At 36.8% G+C, this 20,540-nt stretch overlaps 1 protein-coding gene across 2 annotated transcripts in view; it reads left to right on the top strand.

The window, feature by feature from the left end:
* Window positions 1-20,540, top strand: part of CFAP47 (cilia and flagella associated protein 47) — a 504,014-nt gene that overhangs the window by 417,979 nt on the left and 65,495 nt on the right. The gene's annotated exons all lie outside the window — the stretch shown is intronic.

Below are 20,540 nucleotides of genomic sequence, written 5' to 3' on the forward strand. Positions count from 1 at the left end.
GACAGAGGAGCCTGGTGGGCTGCCATCTATGGGGTCACACAGAGTCGGACACGACTAAAGCAACTTAGCTGCAGCAGCATGAGATCATATGATATTATCTTTCTCTAACTTATTTTACCTGGTGTAATGCACTTGAGATTACTCCATATTGTTTCAAATGGCAAGAATTCAGTCCTTATTAAGGCTACTCTACATATCCCACATTTTCTTTATCCACTCATCAATGGGCACTTAGGGCATTTTGCAGGGTTCCCTTTTGTCTGCATTCTCACTAGCACTTCTTATCTCTTGTCATTTTTGTAATAACCATTCTAACAGGCGTGAGGTTATATTTCATTGTGTTTTTGATTTGCATTTCCTTGATGATTAATGATGTTGAACATCTTTCTATGTACTTGGCTTCTGTATGTATTCTTTGCAAAAATACCTATTCAGATATTCTGTCCATTTTGTGAGCAGATTGTTTTGGGGATTTTTTTTCCATTGAGTGTATGGATTCTTTATGTATTTTGAATATTAATCCCTTATCAGATATATGATTTTCAAATATTTTCTCCTATTCCTTAGGTTGCCATTTCTTTTTGTTGATGGTTTCCCTTCCTGTACAGAATATCTCAACTTGTTTTTTTCTCCAATTCTCAAATTCATTTCAGTGAGGATTTAATCTTGACAATTTGACTGAAATTGCTTTTATCTCAGAAATCACAACTCACATGTTTCTTTATCTGTAGGTCAGTGCTATGTCAGTTTATCTCTCAGTAGCATTTGGCATAGTTGACTTTTTTCTCCTTGAAATATTGCATTCACTTGGCTTTAGTTTTCCTTCCATGTCATTGCTCAGTCTTTCTGAATCTTCTTTTTTGTCTCTTGTCTCCTCCTAGAATTCTAGATGTTGGCTTCATTTAGGGCTTTGTCCAGTCTCTTCCCCAGTTATAGTATCTTCCTGGAAATTTTTTTTTTCAGGCTTGTGTATACCATCTACACATGACCTCTTAATCTATATCTCTAAACTTCCTTCTGAGTTTCAGCTGCCTGTTTTCATCTTCATATGGATATCTTTTAAGTATCTCTTATGAAATATTATTCTTGAATACTTATCTCATCACCTATGTTAATTTATTCCCCCAATAATTTTTTTTTTTGGTTTAGTCAATGGCACCATCATTTATCCGGTTTATCTTTCCAAAAATCTAGGTATCATCAGTTCAGTTCAGTCACTCAGTCGTGTCCGACTCTGTGACCCCATGGACTGCAGCATGCCAGGCTTCCCTGTCCATCACCAACTCCCGGAGCTTGCTCAAACTCATGCCTATCGAGTTGGTGATGGCATCCAACCATCTCATCCTCTCTTGTCCCCTTCTCCTCCTGCCTTCAATCATTCCTAGCATCAGAGTCTTTTCCAGTGAGTCAGTTCTTCGCATCAGGTGACCAAAGTGTTAGAGCTTCAGCTTCAACATCAGTCCTTCCAATGAATATTCAGGACTGATTTCCTTTAGGATTGACTGATTGGATCTACTTGCATTCCAAGGGACTCTCGAGAGTCTTCTCCAACACCACAGTTCAAAACATCAATTCTTTGGTGCTCAGCTTTCTTTATAGTCCAACTCTCACATCCATACATGACCACTGGAAAAACCATAGCTTTGACTGGATGGACCTTTGTGAGCAAAGTAATGTCTCTGCTTTTTAATATGCTGTCTAGGTTTGTTATAGTTTTTCTTCCAAGGAGCAAGTGTCTTTTAATTTCATGGCTGCAGTCACCATCTGTAGTGATTTTAGAACCCAAAAAAATAAAGTCTCTCTCTGTTTCCCCATCTATTTTCCATGAAGTGATGGGGCCAACTACCATGATCTTAGTTTTCTGAATGTTGAGTTTTAAGCTAACTTTGTCACTCTCCTCTTTCACTTGCATCAAGAGGCTCTTTAATTCTTCACTCTGTGCCATAAGGATGGTGTCTTCTATGTATCTGAGGTTACTAATACTTCCCCCAGCGATCTTGATTCCAGCTTGTGCTTCACTAGCTAGGTATCATACTTTATTCCTTTTATTTTCTCATTGCAAATTTCCAGCCCATGAGTAAATACTGATAGCAAAGCCATAAAAATATATCCCATTTCCGATCATGTTTTACCACCTCCACCACTTTCACCCTAGACTACACTACCTGGACTATTGCAACTGCTTCCTGTATTTCAGTCTTATACCTATTTTCTGACCTCCAAAGAGAAGTCAGAATGATTTTTTATAAAATATAAATTAGATCGTATCACTATGCTATTTAATCCTTCCCATGTTTTCCAGTTCCCCATTAGGAAGTGAGGTCAGAAACCGCCCCCCCCACCCCCCACCATTAGGCAATCCATGCTTTTCCTTCTGATCTCACCATCTCTACTCTCCCCCACCCTTCAATGAGCTAATGACTACATCAACGTTCTGAACCAATTCCTATTTAAGCTTTTACATTGCTTACCCTTCTGCTTGGAACACTCTCACCCAAATTCTTATTTAACTTTCTGTAAATCCTTGAAGCCTCCATTAAATGTCACTTCTTTGGAGACATTTTCTCTGAAAGCACTCTCTGCTAATTCTCTCTCCCTAAATAATTAACTTGAAATGCATTATGTAACAGTTACCTATTTATTACTCTTCTTTTTCTCCACTAGAAGTGAAGTACCCTGATGTGCAGGATATTTTCTGTCTCATTTCCTACAGTAACCCCAGCAACCAGAATGGTTCCTTGCTCAGGCCACTTAGTTACTAATATTTATTAAGAACTACCATATGCTAAGATCCTGTTCTAAGTTCTGTGGCTATTGCAGGGAGCCAGACTGACAAAAATCTCTGTGTTCCTGGAATTTACATGCTCATGGAGAGAGACAGATAGTGATAAAATAGGACTGGGGGAGAAAATAGGCAGAAGAAGGCAATAAGGACAGTAATAGTGTTGGAGGTGCAATTTTGAATAGAGTAACTGGAAAAGTCCTTACCGAAGGGATAAAGTGAATGCACAAATTAACCTGCATTGATGGCTATAATAAATTACTGATAGAGTATTAGTCAAGTCCATATCATCTGTGTCTTATGTAAAACCATAGAATATTTAACAAATTTGTGTATTATGATAAACAGGAAGAGAAAGCCAGCATGCTAGAATGCCAACTGTATAATTAATCTCAGTATTCTACAATGTTTGACTGTGGTCTTCAAGACACAATATTGAGGAAATTAGAATGTCTCACATGGGGTTCAAAGCATCAGCATAAATTGAATAACATGCTGTGTGGCTTGGAAGCACACTTTTGGGTTTGGCCTACTTCATTCTTGATAACATCTTTTGTAGCAAGATATCTACAAATGCAAAATAATTTTCAGCCATAATAATAAAGTGCTTTTCTCAAGTATAAGAATATAGGTAATTGCTGTGAAATATTATGCAATAATTAAATTATACCTGGATAATTTGAGTATATTAAACACGCTGTCTAGTAAGATGTTAGAATATAGATTACTTCTTTATATGAATATTTCTTGATGAAGGATCTTTTGTCATAGCTCAGGAAATAGGTAACAAGTATCTGATAAATAATTAGACAACTCTAGAGCAGAGCTTCATCCAGAGACTGATAGTTCTAAGCAGTGGAACTAGGGGCTCAAACAAGGAAAAACGATCTAATTTTGTTTCACGAAGGAACTGAGTACCATAAGAAATGGAAACTCCTCATCAAATAGGGACTCCTTATCAGATGATGGGCTTCCCTGGTAGCTCAGATGGTAAAGCGTCTGCCTGCAATGTGGGAGATCTGGGTTTAATCCCCAAGTCGGGAAGATGCCCTGGAGGAGGAAATGGCAACCCACTCCAGTACTCTTGCCTGAAAAATTCCATGGATGAAGGAGCCTGGTAGGCTACAGTCCATGGTATCGCAAAGAGTCAGACACGACTGAGCAACTTCACTGGCACTTCACTGGCATCAGATGATGGGTTCAAATGATTGCTGAGAGGCCATCTCCCATAGACTTCTCACATAATGTTGCTACATTCACTAGGAGATTATAGATGAGAACCATTAAATTAGAACTCAAAGATTCTATCACTCTGTGTTGGTGACATTAATAAAAAATGATCTATATAAGTTTGCTTTTGGAACAATTATGCTAATTTCGATGCTAAGTTTAAAATACTTTCTCTTAAAAAAAAGGAACCCTTTTTATCTTATATGCTATAAAAGGCATAAGGGCTTCCCTCATAGCTCAGTTGGTAAAGAATCGGCCTGCAATGCAGGAGACCCAGGTTCGATCCCTGAGTTGGAAAGATACCCTGGAGAAGGAAATGACAACCCACTCCAATATTTTTGCCTGAAGAATCCCATAGACAGAGAGCCTGGTAGTCTACGGTCCAAGGGGTTGAAAGAGTAGGACACGACTTAGCAACTAAACAAGAAAAGGCATAAAAATAAAAATTTAGAATAAAAGTGCTCAAAAGTAAAATGAAAGGTCAATTATATACTTTTATACTACTTTTGAAAGACAACAGTATATAAGTTAGTGAAATTTTGTTTTGTAAATGAAATATACTCTTTCACATTTTAGTAATCTTATAATGTTTTTATGATGTTGGAATCAAGTATCAAGTGCCTGTCTTAGGGGAAACATAATAAAACATGCTTAAAATTGGACATTTATTCACATGCATGAGATAGAGAAGAAATCAAGCTAAGACTATTAAAGGTCACTGGCACAAAATCCATGGGTATGGAAAAACATAGGTATGTTAGCTTCTATGCAAGAGCCTCAAGAGATGGAAACTATAAAGTGTGAAGAGATGTCACAGTGGTGACAACTTCAGCACACTTGAGTCACTTTTGAGAAACTATGCAGTTTTTTAGACTTTGCATTTTTAATTCTTAGACTCTGATATGTGAAAACATGTCTTAAGTCATATGACCTGTTTATGTGTGCTCAGACATGCCCAACTCTTTGCAACCCCATGGGCTATAGCCCACCAGGCTCCTCTGTCCATGGGATTCTCCAGACAAGAGTACTGGAGTGGGTCGCCATGCCCTTCTCCAGGGGATCTTCCCAACCCAGGGATTGAACCCACATCTCTTGAGTCTCTTGCATTGGCAGGTGGATTCTTTATCACTAGAGCCAATGGGGAAGCCATTATAAAGAATAAAATTCCTGCTTTATGCTCCATAAATATGAAATCACATATTATGTTTGTTTTATATGAAATATAAAATATATGAAAGATAATATCAGACTCCAGTTGCAGGGTAGGCGTTACATTGTCAGTGAAGTTAATTAAAATCTTCTATCACTCCAAACCTTTGTTTAATTTAAAGCAAAAAATTCCAGAAATAACCTTGGTTAAGAAGAGTTTAAAATGAAAATCAATATGCATCTGTCAAATGTAATCAGGGCTCTATCTTGATATGTCAAAAATCCAATTACACATGAATTGAAATTGTTATCATTTATTCTTCTTCTTCTTTTAGCTGACACCCCTATTTATCTTTAAGTCTAAAAGTAAAATCAAATGGATGTAAGTTGTGATGGTCTCCATAAGTAGGAAAGAAGTACACAATCAAATCTCTACTGTCACCAGCTCTGTGGGCAAGTCAAAATTTAATTTTACAAAAGGATTAGATTTCTGTTTTTTCAGTTATCTCATAAAAGGGATATGATGAATACATTTTAGGAAAACATCCCTTCTAGGATTTCCTCATTTTGACCAGGCACAGCTATTCATTACCTTTTGCCACTTGTATTCTTCCTGAATTCTTATAGCTCTAATGGATTGCCTTTCCTGTAGCAAGTGGCATGTTCTAAAATCCCTAACCCCTCAATAACAACAAAGGATGCCATCTTCGGCATTTATCTTATTATCAAATATAAATGTTTCTGGGATCTTTATCACAACTTCTTATCAGGAAGAAACTGATAGGAGGAAAATACAGATGCTAAGACATTTGTCTTCCAGACAAATGCTTAATTCCTGAGTACGTTAACAAACTCAGCACTGGGCATTAGTTTATTTGTGAGAGCTGAATTTTGAGAATAATAAGCATGTATATAGTAAAGTATATGTTTATATACTTCAGTCTAGGTATTTAGAGAATGTCGAATAGTTAGTGGATTATTTTCAAGCCATTATGAAATCCTTACATGTAATGCATATTTACTAAGTTATCCATTCTTTTCTACCTCTGAAGTCTCATCCCCATAGTATGAGTATGAGATCTTACCACCACCAACTATCTTTCCTTCATTAGGAAGTATATAAGTATATATTTATCCTTCTTAATATCCGTTACCCTGTGAACACCTGTTGTTCCAGGTCATCCCTCATTCTCAACATTCATATCTCCAATGGCAGTGTATATCCCCCACCTTTTTTTTTTTTTAAACACAACTGTGACTCCTTTCCAAATCCTAAAACTTGGCCACATCATCTTCTAGAATCTGTGGTCTATTGTAAGGAAAATATCCTCTATCCTAAACCTGCTTGGCCTGTTTATCTTTCTTGCTGTTTACTCCCTATGATAAACACAATAAAGACTCTTGGTCATTCCCTCACCCATGACTTATTCTGATGATTCCCCATGTGGCCCTGCATGGCATGCCATGCTTCCTGTTCGTAGGGATAGGTGACTTTAAAACTTCTTCCTTCATGACAGTCATTTCAGTGTCTGCATGTCCCATCACGCCGCTGCTGCTGTTCAGTCGCCGTCATGTCCAACTCTTTGCAACCCCATGGACTGTAGCCCACCAGGCTCCTCTGTCCAGGGGATTTCCCAGGCAAGAATACTAGAGTGGATTGCCATTTCCTCCTCCAGGGGATCTTCTCAACACAGGGATCAAACCTGCATCTCCTGCATTAGCAGGTGGATTCTTTACCATTACACCACATTGGAAGCTTGTGTGTTTCACCATACCTGAATAAAACAAATCCTGGGTACATTTTAAATATTAGTTATATACATTTCATTCAAATTAAACATTGATACCTGTGGAAACTAAGAAGTTGCATATGTATATTGAATTGTCATTTTAAATACCTAAGAAAATTATATGAAATGATGGACTCAAAAACACTATAAATTAATTAGAATCTAAAATATGTTCAAGTAACCCATGGCAACATCACTACTGATAACTTAAGGTATTAGAAAAATAAGGCAGCATTGTAAACTATAAACACATAAATGCATCAACTTAGGAGAAATTGATCCATTTCTAGTAAATTCCAAACTACCAAACCTACCAAAGATGAGATGCGGTTTCCAAGCTGGTGCTAGTGGTAAAGAGCCCACCTGCCAATGCAGGAGACATAAGAGACGCAGGTTCAATCCCTGGGTCAGGAAGATCACCTGGAGAAGGAAATGATAACCCACTCCAGTATTCTTGCCTAGAGAATCCCATGGAGAGAAGAGCCTGGAGGGCTACAGCCTATAGGGTCACAAAAGTCGGACACGACTGAAGTGATTTAGCACGGACACACACCAAAAATGAAATAGATAGTATGAGTAGTACTCTATTAAAGAAATTGAATTAATAATTGAGAGGCTTCCAAGGTGAAATCTTTAGGCCAGTGACCTCACTGGCAAATTCTACCAAACATTTAACGAGGAATTAACACCAATCTTCCTCAAATTCTTCTAAGATAGAGAAGAGGAAAAAACCACTTTCCAACTTACTCTATGAGGACAGCATTACTCTGATACAAAAACCAGAAACACGTCACAGTTAAATAAAGCTACAGACTAATAGTATTCATGAAATTAAACACAAAGATCTTCTACAAAATATTAATAAATTGAACCCATCATTATATGCCGGGAGCCGGCATATTGCATATTGAGTGCATATTGCATATTGAGTGCAGCACTTTTCAGGATCTGGAATAGCTCAACTGGAATTCTATCACTGCCGGTAGCCAGCGTGAGGAACTCCACCCATGACAAAGGTCATGAGGAAGGAGGCTTGGCATACGCAAAGGCGGGATCAAGCCTCAGGAGTCTCCCTGGAAATTCTCAAGCAATCTACCCCCAAAACCAGAGTCTGCCTACTTTCTGCTTTGTGCTTTCACCTACACCTCTGACTTTACGCGGGGCTGTCCCCCACTACCTCTCTGAAAATAGAGTTAGCTTACAGCTCCAGTTAATAATTCCTGGGTGTGACAGTGTTTAACCTACAAACTCCTTTGGAAATCCTCTAGCCTGCCTGAATAGGTTTTTCCGGCCACATGTGATTGTTCAGAGCCTCCCAACTGTGAGAGGCAGGAGATGTTCTAAACTGTCTAAACACAGATTCTTTTGAGTATTTAAAAGATTGATTAGAAATTGTATTGGTGAAGGGATTTTCACTTGTTGGGCCAATGTTTGCTGCTAAGTTTCCATATCCCTTACCTGCTGTGTCCCTGGCAGTGTATTGATTAATATAATTGGTGTAAGTAGTAGCTTTAATGTTTGTAACCTGGGACCCTTGAGTTAATTCTTTTTCTTGTTGTAGCCCACCACACCTTTGCTCTGTAGGAATGCAACTTTATCTAATGCTTTTGGAGGGTGGCTCCTGACCAATCACCTTTAGAGAAAAATAAGTTTTCTGAAGAAAAGGTCTTAAAATGTTAACAGGCCTCCGGGCCAGAAGATGATGCAAATCACCTAAGCTTTTGCATATGATAAGTTTGCAGGAAGAAAGCCTGGTTTGCTGCAAGACTCTACCCCTTCCCCCATTATCCTCTGTGCATAACTTAAGGTATAAAAACTACTTTGAAAAATAAAGTACGGGCCTTGTTCACCGAAACTTGGTCTCACCATGTCGTTCTTTCTCTTACCTTCTGGCTGAATTATTCAGCCTCTTTTCTACACTGAATTTCCTCACTGAGCTATCCTTATCTCAGCCTCTTTTCTCCACTGAATTTTCCTACTGAGCTATCCTCATTCTATTACTCTTTATATCCTTAATTAACGTTTAATTAAGCAATTGTTTCCTGATCTTCGCCTACGCCGTCTCTCCTTCGAATACCCTGGTTCAGCCGGGGCTGGTCCCCGGCAATTATATAACAAAAATATATCCATGGGCAGATGTCATTTATTCCAAACATAAAGACAAAGAGCTTCTTGATGAAAGTGAAAGTGAAAGAGGAGAGTGAAAAAGTTGGCTTAAAACTCAACATTCAGAAAACTAAGATCATGGCATCCAGTCCTATCACTTCATGGCAAATAGATGGGGAAACAGTGGAAACAGTGGCTGACTTTATTTTTCTGGGCTCCAAAATCACTGCAGATGTCTATTGTGCCATGAAATTAAAAGATGCTTACTTCTTGGAAGGAAAGTTATGACCAACCTAGACAGCATATTAAAAAGCAGAGACATTACTTTGTCAACAAAGGTCCATCTAGTCAAGGCTCTGGTTTTTCCAGTAGTCATGTATGGATGTGAGAGTTGGACTATAAAGAAAGCTGAGCACAGAAGAATTGATGCTTTTGAACTGTGGTGTTGGAGAAGACTCTTGCAAGTCCCTTGGACTGCAAGGAAATCCAACCAGTCCATCCTAAAGGAGACCAGTCCTGGGTGTTCATTGGAAGGACTGATGTTGAGGCTTAAACTCCAATACTTTGGCCACCTGATGGGAAGAGCTGACTCTTTTGAAAAGACCCTGATGCTGGGAAAAATTGAGGGCATGAGGAGAAGGGGATGACAGAGGATGAGATGGTTGGATGCCATCTCTGACTCAATGGACATGAGTTTGGGTAAACTCCAGAAGTTGGTGATGGACAGAGAGGCCTGATGTGCTGCCTTTTATGGGGTTGCAAAGAGTCAGACACGACTGAGCAACTGAACTGAACTGAACTGAACTGAAAGGATGGTTCAGCATTTGAAATTTCCCTGCTAAAAAGACTAAAGGAAAAAAGAAATCTCCAGTCTACCAATACAGAAAAAGCTTTAGAGTAAAAATATTATCAATGTCTTATAAAACTCTTTACAACCTAGGATTAAAAGGGAACTTCCTCTACCTGACAAAGAGCTTACATGGTAAAACTACAGCTAATGTCACCTTCAGTTGTGAAACACTGAATAGTTTCTCTCTAGAACAAGCAGCAACACAAAGATGTTACTCGCAGCACTTATTTATTGTGCTGTTGGAAGTCCAAGCCAGTGCAATAAGACAAGCAAAGAAAATGAAAGACAAAAAGAATGAAAGAAAGAAATTGAACTGTCCTTATTTTCATATCACGTGATTACCAGAAAATCCTAGGAATCTTTTTTTAAGAAAAAGCTTGTTAGAAGTATTAAGTAAATTCAGCAAGGTCATGATAAATAAGAAAAACACAAAAAATCAATCACTGAATATATGGAAACTGAAATTTAAATCTAATATTATTTATAATCTCTCCAAATAAGTAAACTGCTGCTGCTGCTGCTAAGTCACTTCAGTCGTGTCCGACTCTGTGTGACCCCATAGATGGCAGCCCACCAGGCTCCCCCATCCCTGGGATTCTCCAGGCAAGAACACTACTTAGAAGTAAATCTAACAAAGCACATATAGGATTTGTATGCTTGAAATGACAAAATCAAATGACATTTAAATAAACAGAGAGATACGCTCTGTTCAGGAATTGGAAGACTCAGTATGGTAAAGATGTCAGTTCTATCCTATGTGATTTATAGGTTTCATGCAATTTCTATCAAAATGCTCACACTTTTGGCAAAAATTTACACAGTGCTAAGTAAATAGCTCTTACTTTTAACCAATAACAAATTGCATAAGAGGAAAAATTAATAAGTTGAACATCAAACTAATATATCTTGCTCATAAAAGACCATGAGAAGATGATAAAGTGGAAAGCTATAAACTGGGAGAAAATGTTTGCAAACTTCATATGTGACAAAAGGTTAATATCTAGAATGTATAAAGCATACTGAAAAGTCACTAATAAAAACACAATTTTTAGAAAATGAGCAGAGAATATGAATAAGCATTACACCAGAGAAAATATATTAATGGTTGCAAGCACATGAAAAGGTGTTCAACATCATTAGTCTTTAGAGAAATGCCAAATCAAAACACAAAGAGATTTCACTACAGACTTATCAGAATGGCTAAAATAAAAAATAAGGGCAGCATCAAATGCTAGGAAGGATATCAAGAGACTGGATCACTCATACATTGCTGAGGGGAATGTGAAAGGGTAAGCCACTCTGGAACATTGTTTGGGTGTTTCTTATCAAAGTAAACATGCAACTACCCTACCATCCAACAGTTACACTCATGAGTATTTATCCCAGAAAAGTCTAAATTTATGTCACACGAAAATATGGGCATGAATGTTTATAGCAGATCTCTTTGTAGTACCCCAAATCTGAAAATAACTTAGATGCCCTTCTACAGGTAAATAGTTAAACAAGTGGTGGTTTATCTATGTGCTCAGTTGCTGTCATGTCTGACCCTTTGTGACCCTATGGACTCTGGCCCGCCAGGCTCCTCTGTCCATGGGTTTCTCCAGACAAGAATACTGGAGTGGTTTGCTATGCCCTCCTCCAGGGATCTTCCCAACTCAGAGATCGAACCCGTGTCTCTTATGTCTCCTGCATGGATGAGTGAGTTCTTTACCACTTGTGCCACCTGAGACCACCAAGTAGTATTCAGCACCAGAATGGACGAAGCATTGATAAATGCAACAACTTGATTGAATATCCAGGAAATTATTCTGGGTGAAAAATCCAACCTCTAAATGTATATACTATGTGATTTCATTTATAAAATATTCCCAATGTCACAAAACTTTAAAAATGGAGAATAGTGCTATAATGATTCAGGGTTAGAGTAGGAGATGAGGTGGGGGTGTGTATAAAAGGCCAACCGGAAGGATCCTTGTGGTAATGAAACTTCTGTATCTTAACTGTTTCAATGTTAATATTTTAGATTTTGTGTTGTTTTACAGTTTTACAAAATGTTACCATGGTAATAACTGAGTAAAGGATACTTTCCTTTCTTACAACCTCATGTTTATAATTATCTCAAATATTTTTGTAATGAATAAGGATTATATCATAATATGAGAGAATAATCAGAAAGATAATGATATATATATATATATACTGTGCTTGATACCTATAATATCTACTTTTTAAAAGATAAAATATGGATCATTTATGTTTATGTGATTGCTAATAATCAGAGCTAAGTAAGCATTTAGAAACAAATACATGTATGTTTGTTTCCTTACAAGAGACAATTGCTATGCCTCATGTTGATTTTAGTTAACATATATCATGTAGTTTTGATAGATGAAAACTTACACCTTGTCTTGGGATCCCGGACAAGCCCCCAAGATGATAGCTAACAGTAAGCAGTGCCACTAGATTCGTGGTCTCCAAAGGAGATTAAACTCTGGGACCAAAGACAGTCTCAGTTACTCAAGAGCTTTGTGCAGATTTTATTTAAAGTGAAAGTGACAGAAAAAGCTCTGACATAAACATCAGAAGGGGGCAGGAGAGTACCCACCTCACTAGTTTAAGTGGGGCCTTATATACTTCTCAACTAGCTGCTGAGAATAGATACAAAAATACCTCAAGGCTGTGAGAATTTTGCCCAGACCCTTTCCCATAACATACATCCTGGGATGACATCAGCACAAGATTAGCCAGAGAGAACAGGTTAACCCAGAGCTCAAGGCTGTGGAAGTTCTTACCCAGACCTTCTCCCATAATATACACCCAAAGCTAAAAAAAAAAAAAAATGCATGTTGTTGAACAAGAGATACTGCTGCCAACGAGGCCTACTTGTCTAAGGCAAAAAAATGTTTAAAAGAAAGAATGTTTACCTCCTCCTTAAAGGGGCCTTAGGCTTGGACTCCTTATCAACCTGCCTAAGTCAACTCTCTCAGTTTGGCAGTCAATACTAAAAATGTTATTTGCAGAAATAATGTGTATTTGAAATTAATGTTGCTGTTTGTGAGTTGGAAAATGTCTTTAAGAACTCAGTGTTTAACAGCATTTAATGTGTGCTACTGCCTGACATAAAGCATGACCAGGTCTCTGGATAACTGTCATGAATTTTTATTAAATTATGTTAGCAGCTGAGAATAATTTTACATTTTTTTGTAAAATTTTCCTTCCTATTATGTCACATGACCAATTTCCACACAGATGAACTCAGGTTCCAATCACAGAGAATTGTCGTTGTGATTTTTAGCATAAAGCAGGTGGATCTGTAAGCTAGTTAATTAAGCTACTGATTTGATTGTAAAACACAAAGCTATAGATTTTATTATGCAAAGATACCTGCCCTTCAGAAAAAAAAAAATCTCTATAACCTGACATTTAGACCTTCTACCAGTAAAATATTTCTATGAAAGAAATGAAAACTGAACTTATTAAAATACTTTGTAAGGTCTGGTCTTGTAAAATGGAGCCCGAGGTACACAATACCATTCCTTTCTGTCATTTTATGTAATTTTCTTGCTTCAGAAATAAAGATAAATATTCTAACAGAGAGAGAACTAAGTTCTTCTTAGGATTTATAGAATTTGATGATATAGAGATGGATAGATAGAGACAGAGAAATCAGTAAATTGTGAGTGAATGATGAACTTTTGATGAGATATTCTTTTCCTTTAGTAAAATTTCCTACAGTGAATTGAAACCTGGTGACTACTACTGACATTCAACATTTCCTTTCCTTCTTTCATCTGATATTCTATTTCAAAAAGAATATAGAGTCAAATCAGAATCTAATTGTCTGTTTTTTCCATTACATTGGCCAGCCTGATGTTATTTTTATCTATGTGCCTTGCCTCTCTCACCATTACATTAGAAAAACTCTTTCTGTTCTTACGGCTAAGCTTCTACTTGTTCACTGACTCCCACATCTGGCCAACTATGCAGAGCTCTCCAGCTCTTTCCTTTTTCTTCTCTGTAACAGTGCTTGTGGGATTGTGCCTATCAGCATAGTTCACATGCCACTGGACCCTGCTCGATACTATATGGTAGCCTGAATGCGAGGGAAGTTTGTGGGAGAATATGCATGCATGCGTTCTCAGTCATGTCTGACTCTTTGTGACCCTGGAATTAGAAATTCTCTAAGCAAGTTCAGTGGCATCCTATGCCTCAGCCTCTGAGATAACATAGAAGGAAATATAATTTCATGTATTAGTTTGCTAGGGCTGTAACAACAAAATCCCATTCTGGGAGGATTAAACAAAATAAAATCATTTTTTCACATTTCTGGAGGCTGGGAGTTCAAAATCAAGGGACCCAGGATATTTTATTCCTTCTAAGGTATGGCTACAGTCCATGAGGTCGCAAAGAGTCAGACATGACTGAGTGACTAAGCACACACATGGTATCTCTACTTGGCTTGTAGATGGTTGCCTTCTCATGGTGTCCTTACGTGGTCTTTCCTGTGTGTGTTGAGCATCCATGTTGTGCGTCTGTTTGTCAAAATTCTCTTTTTTTTAAAGGACACCAGTCAGATTTCATTAGAGCCTACCTTAACAGTCTTATTTTAACTTAACCATCTTTTTAAAGGCCTCATCTTTGAATACAATTACATTTGAGATACTGGCAATTGGGCATTCAAGATATGAGTTGAGGAGGAGGACATAACTCAGCCTATACTAGTTGAAGAATCAATGAAAGAACTCTTCTCCACATTTATCATTCTCTTCTGTTTTTTAGTGATAATTTTAAGATTATTAATAAGTCAGTTATTGAAAATATATTCAAGTAAAAAGTACACAGATTTCATGTGTGAAAGTAGTTAATGAAAAGCCATGTTCTTGATGACTTGATATTTTAAAAATGAAAAATTACATTCTTCTTTAAAATACATCACTAATAGTAGCAACATGAATGGACCTAGAGATTCTCATACTGAGTAAAGTAAATTAGGCAAAGATAAGTATCATATGATATCACTTACATGTGGAATCTAAAAAAACATAGTACAGATGAACTTATTTACAAAACAAAAACAAACTCACAGACATAGAACACAGACTTACGGTTTCCAAAGTGGAAGATGATGTTCTTGTTGTTCTTCAGTCCCTAAGTTGTGTCCATCTCTTTGCAACCCCATGGACTGCAGTGTGCCAGGGTTCCCTGTCCTTCACCATCTCCCAGAGCTTGCTCAAACTTATGTCCATTGAGTCAGTGATACTATCTCACCATCTCATCCTCTGTCATCCCCTTCTCCTCCTGCCTTCAGTCTTACCCAGTATCAGGGTCTTTTCTAATGAGTTGACCCTTTGCATCAGGTGGCCAAAGTATTGGAGCTTCAGCATCAGTCCTTCCAATGAATATTCAGGATTGATTTCCTTTAGGATTGACTGCTTAGATCTCCTTGCAGTCCAAGTGAGTCTCAAGAGTCTTCTCCAACACCACAGTTCAAAAGCATCAATTTTCTTCAACACTCAGCCTTCTTTATGATCCAGCTCTCACATCTATACATGACTACTGGAAAAACCATAGCCTTGACTAGATGGATCTTTGTCGCCAAATGTCTCTGCTTTTTAATATGCTGTCTAGGTTGGTTATAGCTTTTCTTCCAAGGGACAAGAGTCTTTTAATTTCATGGCTACAGTCACCATCTGCAGTGATTTTGGAGCCCAAGAAGATAAAGTCTGTCACTGTTTCCATTGTTTCTCCATCTATTTGCAATGAAGTGATGGGACCAGATGCCATGATCTTAGTTTTTTGAATGTTGAGTTTTAAGCCAGCTTTTTCACTCTTCTCTTTCACTTTCATCAAGAAGCTCTTCAGTTCCTCTTCACTTTCTGCAATAAGGATGGTGTCATCTGCATATCTGAGGTTATTGATATTTCTCTGGGCAATCTTGATTCCAGCTTATGCTTCATCCAGCTTGGCATTTCACATGATATACTCTGCAAACAAGTTAAATAAGCAAGGTGACATCTTCCTTGATGTGGAAGATGAAAGTGGAAGATGGGGAAGTGATAAATTAAGTTTAGTTAAGTTGCTCAGTCATGTCCGACTCTCTGCAACCCCAGGGACTGTAGCACGCCAGACCTCCCTGTCCATCCTATCTTTTTGTCTTTTCATACTGTTCATGGTGTTCTCAAGGCAAGAATTCTGCAGTGGTTTGCCATTCCCTTCTCCAGAAGGGATAAATTAGGACTATAGACTTAACAAACATACACTGCCATATATAAAATAAACAAGATCCTTCTGTATAGCACAGGGAGCTCTATTCAATATCTTGTAATAAACTAATGGAATAGAATTGAAAAAAAAAACATAAATATATATGTGTGTGCTAAGTCACCTCAGTCATATCTGACTCTTTGTGACTCTGTGACTATAGCCCGCCAGGCTCCTCTGTCCATAGGATTCTCTAGGCAAGAATACCGGAGTGGATTGCCATGCCCTCTTCCAGGGGATCTTCACAACCTGGGGATGGAACCTGCACCTCTTACATCACTTGCATTGGCAGGCAGGTTCTTTACCACTAGCTCTACCTGGGAAGCCCCATAGATAGATAGATAGATAGATATACATTTATACGTATAACTGAATCGCTTTGCTGTATACTTGAAATTCAACTGTACTTCAGTTTAAAAAAATAGACATTTGACAAAAGTATAAATAAATAAATTAAATAAACCACTATAACAAAAGCAATAGTTATCATTTAGGATGCTAGTATGTTTAAATACAGACTTCTTTGGTAGCTCAGGGGTCAGGAACCCACCTGCCAGTGTAGGAGACCCAGGTTCAATCCCTGGGTCACGAAGATCCTGTGGAGAAGGAAATGTCAACCCACTCAGTATTCTTGCCTGGGAAATCCCCTGGACAGAGGAGCCTGGCGGGCTACAGTCCATGGGGTCAGACACGACTTTAGCAACTAAACAACAACATGTTTAAGTGTCTCTGATTTCCTGACATGGGCTATTTCTAATTCCATGCTAAATGTTAGAAATTATGTTGTAGAGAGTAATAGTGTAATACCACTAAAGTGATTAAAAATTAATCTCCCAAGATGAAATACTTTCATTACTAAAATGAGGATTATGTTCACTTTACACTCTTGAGAAGATTTTCTTCTAAGAAGGCAGGAAACCTCATAGCCATTAAAGCATTATACAGCTCCTATATTTCAAATTAGAGATCAGTGCATAAATATTTCTATTACCTTTAATCTAAAGAGCAGTCAAAATAGCGGAATTAAAATACACTGAATAAAATTTGAAAGCTAATTGCAAGTAGGCCATAGCAGATTTCAAAAGCAAAACAGTAATAGTGATAATACAATGAATGCCATTCTTTTCAATATTTCTCAGATGCTAAGCATAATATTTTATCAGGGTTTCAAAAATTCTGTAAATAATGTATACCTCTCTCATAAAGTACATAAAATCACTTATATGTAATAAAATATGCACATTTTCCCCAAAATGATTATTAGGGTTTTGAACCCCTAAAATGGTAACTGTAATAGAAAAAGGTAAATCACTGTAGTTAGTTTGTGTAGTTACTGTATGGAAATAAAGTAAAACACCAAAAGATCAGCTTAGAAAATGTTTTGAGTGCAAAATACATTTTATTAGATTGTGTAATCTACTGAATGTAGTAATCATCATACAATTAGATTTCCCAGTCAGATGATAGAAACAACTGATGTGGTTTCTCCCAGCTTCCTGCTAAACACATATGTAGATATTGAAATGAGCCTCTAGCAACACCAAAAACTAAGACTGGCTGAAAACCTGTTCCAAGAACCTAGAAGCACCTAATATAATGCTCAAATGAAAAAATAAAGGCCCTATCGTTGATCTTGAATCCATCATGAATGGACAAAAATGGCTATTATCCCTAAAGTGTAAATGTAAGATGATCCCATTAAAAGTACTGCTTGCCAGGCCATCCCCTTCTTGGAGTTAACTATTCCTTTGAAATTTGAAAAAAAAAAATTGTTTTAATGAGCTGAAGGAGGAGACAGTTAGTCCTAGCAGAAAATAAAGCATCTATAGTTAAAACAACATGGTACTTACACATGATGAGAAACCTAGGGACTGCAGAAAAAGACCTAAATATATACGAAAAGGCCATGAAGGTGACATTTCCAATCACTGAACTTTTTGTTTTAGTTTTTATTGGAATATAGTGGCTTTACAATGTTGTCTTAGTTTTGGGTGTACAGCAAAGTGAATCAACTTTACATATACATATACCCCCTCTTTTTTAGATTTCTTTTCTATTTAGGTCACCATAGAAGACTGAATAGAATTCCCTGTGCTATACAGTCAGTTCTCCTTAGTTATCTATCTTATACATATTATTGTATATAAGTCACTCCCAATTTCCCAATTTACCCCAACCCTGTTCTCCTTGATATTCATAAGTTTGTTCTCTACATTTGTGTTTTTATTTCTGCTTTGCAAGTAAGTTCATCCATATCATTTTTCTGGATTCCATGTATAAGCAATAGTATGCAATATTTGGATAACTAGTCTCATACAGAAAATCAACAACCTTGAATGCATTCTTCATCCCTTACACATGGATAAATTACAAATGGATTGAATATTTAACTATAAGGATGAAAACATATAGATCTTAGAAGGAAACATGAGTCAGATTCTTTATAAGATAGAAATGTGGATGGCTTTCCTGTCTCTGCTCAAAGTATTGCAATGGGAAAACCAAAGGAAATAAAAATTATTTATGAGACACGGAATGAATCTGATAAATTCCCAAAGTTCTTATCAATGCTGAGTTTCAGTCATTTCTTGGAAGTTTATTAACATGATAGTAATTCTTACTATTCAAACATGTAATAATAAAGAAATGTATGGTTAATTCAATAAGAAACTGTGATTCTACTTGTAGACTGGTATTGGTTTTACTTATAGACTGGTATTAGTTCTTCTTGTAGACTGATGTTCTACTTGTAGACTGGTGGAAAGTTGTAGCCACAAATAGCCTACTAGATTTTTAATTAAATGGGCTTATTATAGGATTATCTTTAATTTCAAATATTATAAGAAAGCATGATGTTAGCAACCAAGTATCGTTTGTATCTTTGTCTTGACTCCTTACACTATCTGAATGTCTGAGTTTATTTTTATTTATTTCTGGTTTATTTCTAATGGGTAATATACTTTTGTAAGAGTGAATGATCATTTTGAAACTTTTCCTTGGAGATTCATGTATGGTTTATTTGACTCAGCCCTGCTGTTTTTATCATATTCCAGCTTTTTATCCTAGCCTATTCTGGCTCTTGCTGTTTTTATTTATTTGAATGCAATGATTCATTGAAAATACAGAACTTATAAAGACAAAGTTGAAGATAGAAATTTTTCATATATCTTAGTAAACACCATGGCCTTTCATTGGAACTTTGGGCAAGTTGTTTAACCAAATTGTCTCAATATCTCCATCTTAAATGAGAAACATAATACACTTATTTGTGGTGATTTTGGAGAATGAAATGAGATGTCATGTGAAAAATACTTAGCACAGAGCCTGACATACAGTCAACAGTGAATAAATACTAATTGGTAATCATATTGATTATTGGTTATTGTTAAGTGTGATTATACACCTTAGAAAATTTTTATTTCCTGAAGGAATAAAAATAAAAAATTTTAATTTATAAGAATTTTGAGTTGAAATATTTTGTAGAGGGGGCATTTTCTATTTTCTTTTTTGATATTATTTACAGTTTAGTACAGTATTTGCAAAATGGCCTTGAATGTCTTCAATCTAATAACAAAGAATTAAAAAATATATAGTCAGTAATCCTTCATTTTCTTGTAAAGAGTGTTACTCTTCACAATAAAAGAAGACACCAATCACTTGGAAACCTTCAGTGTTATAAATGGCCAGAAGCTCACTAATCTTCTAACCGCTCAATACTTGTCCATTGGTAAAGGGGTTTTTTCTAAGTTTCATGACCATCTGTTTCTAGATCTCTTGAGCTGCTACTTAAATATGCAGCTTTGAGACCTCAGCTCAGACTGAACAAATCAGCATCTCTCTAGTTGGGGCTTAGCAAACTCCATGTCTAACAGTTTTTTTTTTGCAGGTAGTACTTATGCAAAGCAAAGGCTAAATTTTTTTAATTCATTATAATGTAAGAAAATGTCAGTTTTTCTGTCTTCTGATTTTTACAACCTGAGGTGGATGCCCCTTTCTTTCATGAATAAGCTTTAGCTTCCTTCATGGATCAGTTAGAGAAATAAACAGCTTAGTGGTAGCCATTTTGGGGCTCCAGGCAGAAATGTGGAACTCTTATGGTCTATAAAAAAAATACACAAAAAACTTAAAGGTCAGAATTGCTGTACTGTGTCTTATGTAAAATACAGTAAGACTTATAAAGGCTCATAGGTTTTATGGTTTTTTGTCACTCTGGGAAACTTAAGCTAAAACTATCAACAGTTCTTCAGTTCTTCTGTCCTCTTCAGGAGAAGCTTCTTGCCTCAGGATAAAATGTGTTTTTTAAAAAATTGATGACATTTGAGGAAATTTAGTGAAGCCAGTAAAGTATACTTATAATTTATCATATTTTTTT

The sequence above is a fragment of the Bos indicus x Bos taurus genome, chromosome X, assembly GCF_003369695.1.
Source record: "Bos indicus x Bos taurus breed Angus x Brahman F1 hybrid chromosome X, Bos_hybrid_MaternalHap_v2.0, whole genome shotgun sequence".
In the NCBI taxonomy this organism is placed as follows: domain Eukaryota; kingdom Metazoa; phylum Chordata; class Mammalia; order Artiodactyla; family Bovidae; genus Bos; species Bos indicus x Bos taurus.